Below are 9,773 nucleotides of genomic sequence, written 5' to 3'. Positions count from 1 at the left end.
CTCCCTATGCTTGTTACAGAAGTAAACTGTAGAAAATTACATGTCTTGCTATTCATTATTTAACAAGTGGAAATATTGCACAGATGCTCAACATGTCATCATATTTTAAATAAAAAATTAAAAAAACTTCTCAAAGATGTATACTGAGAAGTCATCATCAAGTAACACTTGGGGATGGAATATTTCAGCGTGAACGGTGTGGGCAAATGCGTGGAGTTAGGAACATAACATAAAAAGACGTCAGTGATACTCACATAGCACATGATCAGGAAGGTGGCTTTTCCAGGGCAAAGCTTATCTATTGCAGTCTGGATGTGCTGCCCCTGTGATTTCCCCAAATGTGGGAAATTTAACTGCATAATTTGTGATAATATGGTAATGGGGGATTGAGTTCTACCTTTCCCTAAAAAAGTTAATTAAATTTAAAAAAAAAAAAAAAAAAAACCTTCAGTGATGTTAGACCACAGAGGTCGCATCTGCTTAGATCATAATCATGTATGTCTGTGAGCACGAGGGACAGCATTGCTAGTTAAGAGATGGTGTTTGTCTCATTTGCAAGGACGTTAAGAGGAGAGTTTGTATTACATGGAAAAAGTAATAAACAAGATAAGATTGACATTTCTGAATCTCAGTCTTGCAGAAGAGTAGAAAATATCTGAGGAAGAAAGATTGCCATCAATCATATAGTTCTCACTCTATCCTCTCAACCTTCAAATTATGCTTTGCAAAATTGAGAACAATTATCAAGTTATCCTTTGCATGTGATAACGTTGGTTCCAGAATGCTATGATTAAAATGATGCCAAAAAATAATAGTGAACTCAAAATAATATAATTCTTTTTCATTTTTAATATAAACAAACATAAAAGTTGAACTCAAACATTTGTCTGGCATCATAAGTGAAGATTAAGTTTTCTCATATACTCTATGTTTATTTATTTATTTATTTATTTTCTAATGTTTATTTATTTTTGAGAGACAGAGAGAGACAGAGCATGAGTGGGATTGGGGCAGAGAGAGACACACACACAGAATCTGAAGCAGGCTCCAGGCTCTGAGCTGTCAGCACAGAGCCTGACTCAGGACTCGAACCCACATACCGCTAGATCATGACCTGAGCCGACATCAGACACTTAACCGACTGAGCCACCCAGGCACCCCATATAATCTATGTTTATTGAAACAACTTTGGAATGCACCTAATGCAGTATATTTTAAGGTATTGATGACCATAATGCTATTTACCTGTAAAATATGAATATCCATATACAGTAGCCCCAAACAAAATAAGCCCTTAGTAAATGTTCACATTCCTCAAGTCTCCCCAACTTCAACACTATTCCCTATCCATAGAATGTAGACAAAGTTAATCAAATAGTAAATATTATTTCATGTAAAAATTGTGATCATACAGTCCATGCTGACATAGAGTCACAGTCCAGGGTTTAAAAAACACTGACAAAATGGCCTGAGCAAATTCTATTCCATTCACTCTGTTAACCACAATTCTGGTACACAGTCAAGATCAGCTGCCTTGCTGAATGCTACCTTCATATTAATTCTCTCTGTCACTAATTACAATTACAAAGTGTTGAATACTTTAATTTTTCATGTCCAAATTGTTTTGAAATAATATAAATATTTTAAAGCAGTCAGAGGAAAATAAAAACTGATGTTTTATATTCTTACAAACATTGGGAGTTTAATTTAATAAGCTGTAATATGTTTATCAAATATAAAAGAGAAAATAGAACCCATAAAATGTAATGTAATATATGTCAGGAAATCATCCTAAAAAAATCATAGACTGATTGTTTTAAGTAACTTTTAAAGGGTTATCAATACATTATCCCTCTTTGTGATTTCTTTGCTTCTTACTTTTCATCGGTAGAAGTAAAATACACTGAATTGACAAAATATATATATATATATATATATATATATACACATGTATACATATATATATATATACACATTAGTCATCAAATATCATGAAAACACAGAAATAAGACAATAGTGGAATATTCCAGAAGAAACTGAGGTGAAATGGACATGACTTGTGCTGATAGCAACATTCAAAATCATACCCAGAATGGTCTACATTTTGAAATTTTGCAACTATTTATGTGAAGTTGGCATTTAATATATTAATGAGAATGCCTTTGATCCTTATAGAGATATAATTAATTTAATTGGTATGTAAATATTTTAAGAAGGTATTAATAATTAATACATTTATATAGTAATTACCATGTATCATTTACACTCATCAGGATTTTATATATGTGTACGCACATAACTTAATTCTCTCCACAACTAAATCACTCATTATCTTTACATAGGACTATTACTATCTTTATTTTATAATGATCTAATTCAGGCACAGAGAAACTAAATTGCCCGAATTTACCAGGGAAATCTGTACGGAGGCTGTATTGATCTACAATCCGTGCTCTGTACAACACTGCACTGTGCTATTCATTTTACGTTCCTATTTTTATATTACCTTTTTGTGTATCTTGCCTGTGTTATATGTGTAAAGACACTTAACCATTAGAGTAACATTTAAATGTATGCTTAATCCCTAGTGAGTCCATGTATGCAATTTATGAATTTATAAGTTAAGTTTCAGTATAATATGATATCAGATTTAGTGAAATTTTAGAGAAGAATCTCTATACCTTTAATTGTGAGGAATTAATATTCTCATTTAAAAGTACAATTCAATTTTCTTTTATTTGAAAATTGTAATATTTTGTTTGTTTGTACTTGTGGAATTATATGTATACATCTCAATAAAAGGAAATGTTCACTAGAAAAATTATCAGATCTTCATTAACTTATCTAGCCAAACTGAAGTGATATTTTCTACAATATTTAATTGGAAGTTTTATCTGATAATTTTAAATATGAATTTTTAATATTTCTTTCATGACCTTAAAAAAGAATTTCACACTGAATAATTACAATTAAATTATGTTAACTATTTATATGTTGAGTACTTTCCTTCTCAGACCAGGAATGTGTCAATGGTTCTTGTCAACACTAAATCTATTTTACATTTCTTAGAGTATTTAAATATTACAATAAGTGAGAAAATTAAAGAAAAGCATAATCATTTGAAAAGAGGAAATAAAACTTTTTTCCTATTTTCAGAATACCTGTTTACATAGAAAATACTAAGGAATCCTCAAAACAACTACTAAAATTACTACTAAAACTACTAAATTTAGTAGTTACAAGGTATAATTTTAGTAGCATCAATTAATTCAAATGGCATGCTAAAAACCATTAATGATGCCAACAACCATAAACTACTTAGAATAAACTAAACAGAAATAAATATAAGACCTGTATATACAGAACTAAAAAAATAACATTTCTGGGAGAAATTAAAAACCTTTGTGGACAGAGAGTTATTCCATGTGTATGAATTAGAAAGCTTATCATTTCTATGTCAATTCTTTCCAAATTGACTTGTAGATAAATTTCCAATAGAAATCCCACAAAGGGTTAAGGCTTTTGTTTAAGATAAGGCTTTTTTAGATAAGGCTTTTTTTTTTCTTTAAGAACAATTTTAGATCTAGCAAAATATTACAAATCAGTACAGTGTGGTCATTGATTTTTGGCAAGGTGACCAATTCAGTGTGTATGGGAGAACTATTTTCAATGAATGGTGTTATTACAACTGTATATCCATGAACACAAGAATAAATTTGTATCCCCTAACATATATTATATATGAATATAACTGAGAATGGATCAAAGATCTGAATTTGAAAGCTAAAACTATTAAGTTCTTAGAAGGAAATGGGTGAAACACCATCTGACCTTAGACTAACCAATGTCTTTTGGATATGACAGCAAATACACAGCAAAGATAAAATAGATAAATCAGACTTTATCACATTAGAAAATTTGTGTGTCAAAGGACACTGCCAAGAAAATGGGAGGACAAACCCTATTGAATGGGATAAAACATTTAAAAATCATAAATCTGACACGTGCTTAGTATCTGCAATATATAAAGAACTTTTACAACTCAACCAAAAAAAGACAACTCAATTAAAAAGAAAATAGGATAAAGATTTGACTAGAGATTTCTCCAAAGGAGGTTTACAATGACCAATAAGCATACATAAAGATGCTCCACGGTGAAATGCTCTCAAAACTACCATCAGGGATCACTTCACATTCAGTAAGATAACTAGAATTATCATATGAGCCAATAATTCCATTCCTAGGTATGTATTCAAGAGAAATAAGAACATATGTCCACATCAAAATTTATACATTAATTTCATAGAGGCATTATTTATGATATTTATAAAAAGTGGAAGCAATCTGAATGCTATCAACTGGGGGCGCCTCCGCGGCTCAGTCGGTTAAGTGTCTATCATCGGCTCAGGTCATGATCTTGTGGTTCATGATCCAGCCCTACGTAGGGCTCTGTACTGACAACTCAGAGCCTGGAGCCTCTTTTGGATTCTGTGTCTCCCTCTGTCTCTTCCCCTCTTTGACTTTCACTCTCTCTTTTTCTCTGTCTCAAAAATAAATAAACATTAAAAAATTAAATGCTTATGAACTGATCAGTGGATAAAAAAAGGCGATAGGTCTGTATGATGAAATATTATTCAGCCATAAAATTGACTGAAGTACCGTTACAGGCTACAATGTGGAGAAACATTCAAAACATTACATTAAGTGAGAGAAGCCAAATCCCAAAAACAGATATTATATGGGTTCGTTCATATGAAATACCCAGAATAGGCAAATTATAGAGACAGAAAGTCAATTAGTGGTTGCTACGGGATAAAGGAGGATGGGAGAAAATGGGGCTAAATGCTAATAAGTATATAGTTTACTTTGTGTTCGTGGAAATGTCCTGAAATTAGATAATGATGATTGTTGCACAACATAGAATACACTAAAAGCATTGAAATGTATGCCTTGAAATATTGCATTTATGTTATGCGCATACATCTAAATTTTTAAAATATTGTAAGTTTCAAAAGTGTACTAGTATACAGGTACTAGTATATAGTTCCTATATACTGCACACTCAATTTCATCTATTATTAATCTACACCATATATTTAGCATTAATATGGTGTATTTGTTATAAGTAAATAGTTATATACCATATTACTATTAACTAATGTCCATACTATATTCAAATTTCCTTAGCTTTTACTTATGTCATTTTTCTGACACAGGATTTAGCATACCACATTACATTCAGCAGTCATGTCTTTGTAAGTTTCCCCATGGTGTGCATTTCAGGATTTCCTTGTTTTTGATGATCTTGTCAGTTTTGAAGACTATGTTTCATTGGTATTTAGTAGAATCCCCTTCAACTGGAATTTGTTTAATGATTTTGTCATGATAAGATTGACGTTGAGGTTATCAACATGACATCACTGTTGATATTAATCTTGATCGCCTGGCTGAGATAGTGTTGGTCAGGTTTCTCCACTTTTTTTTTTTTTTCTGATTTCTATGCTCTTCTCTCTTGAAGGAAATGACTGCATACCTCACACTTAAGAAGCAGGGAGTTATGTTTCACAGTCTTAAAAGCAGCAGATCTACATAAATTGTTTGGAATTCTGCATGGGGGATTTGGCTCTTCTTCCAATTTATTTATTCAATCATTTATTTAATCATTTTGAATTCACAGATACTTATTTTATACTTCGGGTTATAATCCAATAATGTTTTGTTTGTGTCCTTGTTAATACTGTTCAAGCTTTGGCCACTGGGAGCTCTTTCACTTGATTCCTGTGTTCCTTTGACATATTTCCATCTCTTCTTTTGCATTTGTTTGTTATGTTTCTAGCACTTACGTCCTGGTAATATAAGATGCTCCAGGCTTAACTTGTATATTTCCTGCCCCTGTCCTAGAATTGCTAATTTCTCCAAGGAACTCTGGTTCTTTTTATTGGAAAATAGTGTTAGAAGCTAAGATGATTGCTACAGTGTGGTGCTAGTTGCTACTGAAGTGCCATTACGCCTAGGCCACTCAACTGACAGGGCAAGAAAACGTGTGTGTGTGTGTGTGTGTGTGTGTGTACTAGCTTATGTATATACACATATCTACACTTGTTTTTGTTTTATTTTTTTTACATTTATTTATTTTGAGAAACAGAGTGAGACAAAGCATGAGCGGGGGGAGGGGCAGAGAGAGAAGGAGACACAGAATCTGAAGCAGGCTCCAGGCTCTGAGTAAGCGGTCAGCACAGAGCCTGATGCAGGGCTCAAACCCACATACTGTGAGATCATGACCTGAGCCGAAGTCAGATGCTCAACCGACTGAGCCACCCACGCTCTCCTCTACAAACACTTTTGTATGTAATCATCTGAATCTATTTTAAGCTAAACATAAATTCATATTGATGCATTTAACTCTAATTTTTTACAGCATGGATCTTTCTAGCCTCCTCCCCTATAACTTCTCACTCCAACTGTGAGAAACCTGACACTTACCATGACATCTATTTACTGTTTAATTCCAGGATAAATGTATAGTGATTTCAGAATTCTTAGCCTTACCCACAGGGAGAAAAAAAAACTTTATTATCTAGAATATAAATCTGTAGTCTTTCTTTACCTTTGATTTTCAAGGATCTAAACATTTCTGAGGTTACTTAGCTCAGTATTGCTTCCCCCACTAGCATTAGTAAAGTTTTTTCCTATATTTCTAATATTTCCTATATTCTTAATACACTTAGAATCTTTTGTTACATTCTGCATTCCATACTGATATATGCTGACCTGCTAAATCATTTTTAAATTGCATATATTAAGGTTTATTCTGTCAACTGTAAAGTTCTGTTGGTTTTGACAAATGCATGCTTTCATATACTCACCATGATAGTGTCATATAATAGCTTCACTATCCTAAAAATATCCCCTATGCTTCACTTATTCTACCCTTCTTCTCACCTTGAACCTGTGGCAAACCATTGATCTTTTAAAGTCATGTATAGTTTTGCCTTTTCCAGACTGACAAAGTATAATCATATAAAATGTAGCCTTAATATACTAGTTTCTTTGATTTAGCAATGGGTATTACAGATTAAACTTTTTTTTTAAATTAACATTTATTTATTTTTGAGAGAGAGACAGAGCATTAACAGGGGAGCAGCAGAGAGAGAGGGAGACACAGAATCAGAAGGAGGCTGGCTCCAAGCTCTGCGCTGTCAGCACAGAGCCGGACGTGGGGCTTGAACTCACAAACCGTGAGATCATGACCCGAGCCTAAGTTGGATGTTTAACTGACTGAGGAGCCCCAGATTGAACTGTAGTTTTGCAGCTTGGAAGGGCATTTCCTTTCCTCAAAAAATAACACACATGTGTAAATGTACCATTGTTTATTTATTCATCCACCCATTAAAGGAATGCTTGGTTGCTTGAAATTTTTGCCAATATGGATAAACATTTGCATGCAGATTTTTGTGTGAAGATAAATTTTGAGCAGAGATGTTAACTATTCCAAGTGATCATTATTTTCAATAAGCCTCTGAGGATAGGGGTTTTTCCAGAGAATAGAGCTTGGAATAAGATCAAGTAGCAACAAGGTTGGGAATGGGGCTTTTCAAAAGAGATCAAAATACTACCTGTTTTCTGAAGATGGGGCTTTTAATAAACTCCCAGAGAGGCAAATCCTGCTGTTGGCTATGAGTCTGCGAGCCTTCACTCATCATGACCACACCATGGAATTGGGGAAAGGAGATGGAGGTAACTCCAAGCAGAATGCCAAAGATGCTGTTCTTATTGTTTCATGAGGTTTTCTCAATAAAGGATTTTCAGTTTTCTTTCTGTGCCTTTAGTTATTTGCAAAAGTTATGAAATCTTTGGTTATCACAATTTGGCAGGATTTTTATTTCTTATGTGATAAAGTGAGCTCACAGATGTCATCACTCCAACTTTCGAAAGTCCCACACTACTTTGGTAATCTCTTCTTGAATACTTTGCCAAATATAGCTGATGTAAAACAGAAATATGCTAAAAAATCTGTTCCTAATGTCTTCCTCTAGACATAATTCATTAATCATACATTCTACCTCCAAAGTTACTACGAGTGACACTTTCAGCATTTTTCCAGTGGATATTATGGATTGCCATCTTTCCAGTCTCTGATAGTACCTCACAAGCCACTAGCTGCTCAGCAACTAAGTCAAAGGCATGCCTTTCAGTTATAATCATTGCTGTTGTTTTTAATGCCAGCAATCCACTTGCAGGTACCAGTTTCCCTAATTGGTTATAATAGACATGTACTAAGTTATTTTCCTTAACAAATTATCCTCAATCTCAATGGCATGAAACAGTAAATTTCTGTTTCTCTTCTATTTCATCCAAGGTATGTTGGCAGGAGGAGTTCCTCTCATGGTAGTCACTCAATGGATGGATGTTCCCTTGCAACAAATAATTCAAAATTGACAAGGGCATGGGGACTTATTGCTCAGAGATATACACCACTTTTGCTTATATTCCATTCCAAAAATAAGTCACACGTACATAATCACCTTCAAAAGAGGAGAGAAATTGCAATACAACCATATACCCTTGAAGGGAACTTAAAACAAAAATAGTGGAGGGGCATCTGGGTGGCTCAGTTGGTTGAGCATTTCAACTCTTGATTTTGGCTCAGGTCACGATTTCATGGTTCATGAGTTCAAGCCCCACATCAGGCACCACACTTTGAGTGAGGAGCGTGCTTGGGATTCTCTCTTCCTCTCTCTCTGCCCCTCCCCTGTTCATGCTTTCTATAAATAAATACATACATACATACATACATACATACATGCATACATAAATATATGAATGAATAAATAAATGAACGAATGAATGAACGAACAAACAATAGTGGAAATATACTCCCAGAACTCTGACAATTCACTTATTGAATCATTCATGTTAAGAAGTAGACAGAATAGATGATTTGCATTCTCACACCCTTTCTGAGTAGGTGTTATATCTTCCCTGCTAAATCAGGAGAGTAGTTATTACTGTGGAGTAGCTCCAGCCTAGGGATGGAAAAATATATTTCATTTCCAATGCTAGCTTAGATAGATTGATAGCAATTGCCCATGGTAGTGTTTTGAGAAGTATTGTGAAGCCTCTTCAAGGCTCAGTGGAAAAGATTGCCATGATTGATTAGTATGTTCCAGATAAGCAAAACTATTATAGACATCTGAAATAAGTAGTTCAATCATTCTACTCTCCAGAGCTCTAAGCCTACAATGTGAACAGTCATGCATTAGCTCTAGAATGATAGAAACATTTTAAACAAAATAACATGTCAAGTACTTAGAATATTTTTAATAAAATTTATAGTAATTATAGATATCTCAAGAATAAAAATATCTGGCATCTTGTGGACAATAAGAAGAAATACTGTCATACCAACAGTAAAGAACTAATTCTAAATATATTCATATGCATACATATATATGCATACGCATACATACATATTTGTTAAACATGAGCTTTGGCTTGAAGATTAGAGAATGTTTATCTATATGGAATTAACAACCATCAGTTGAACTACATGATAAATTATTTGGCATCAGTTGAAAAGATTCTAATGACTGTGTTTAATCAAACCTATCTAGAAAAAATTTCCCAGGACAACATTGGACTGGGAACAAAAGATTATATTGAAAAAGAAAGCATTTATCTTGGCTCTATCTGCCCCAACTTTTTGTGCCTATCTCTGTGTTGATATCTGATGTGTTTTCCCTGGATGAAATCCCTGCCAATAATTTGCCACT

The 9,773-nt window shown here is 33.6% G+C and overlaps 1 pseudogene; it reads left to right on the top strand.

The window, feature by feature from the left end:
• The first annotated feature begins 246 nt into the window (after positions 1-246).
• Positions 247-401, top strand: LOC144612843 (U1 spliceosomal RNA; annotated as a pseudogene).
• Positions 402-9,773: the final 9,372 nt, after the last annotated feature.

Source organism: Panthera onca, chromosome C2, assembly GCF_046562875.1.
Source record: "Panthera onca isolate mPanOnc1 chromosome C2, mPanOnc1 haplotype 2, whole genome shotgun sequence".
In the NCBI taxonomy this organism is placed as follows: Eukaryota; Metazoa; Chordata; class Mammalia; order Carnivora; family Felidae; genus Panthera; species Panthera onca.
Note: the sequence above shows the minus strand (reverse complement) of the source record. Positions and strands in the feature narration are given on the sequence as shown.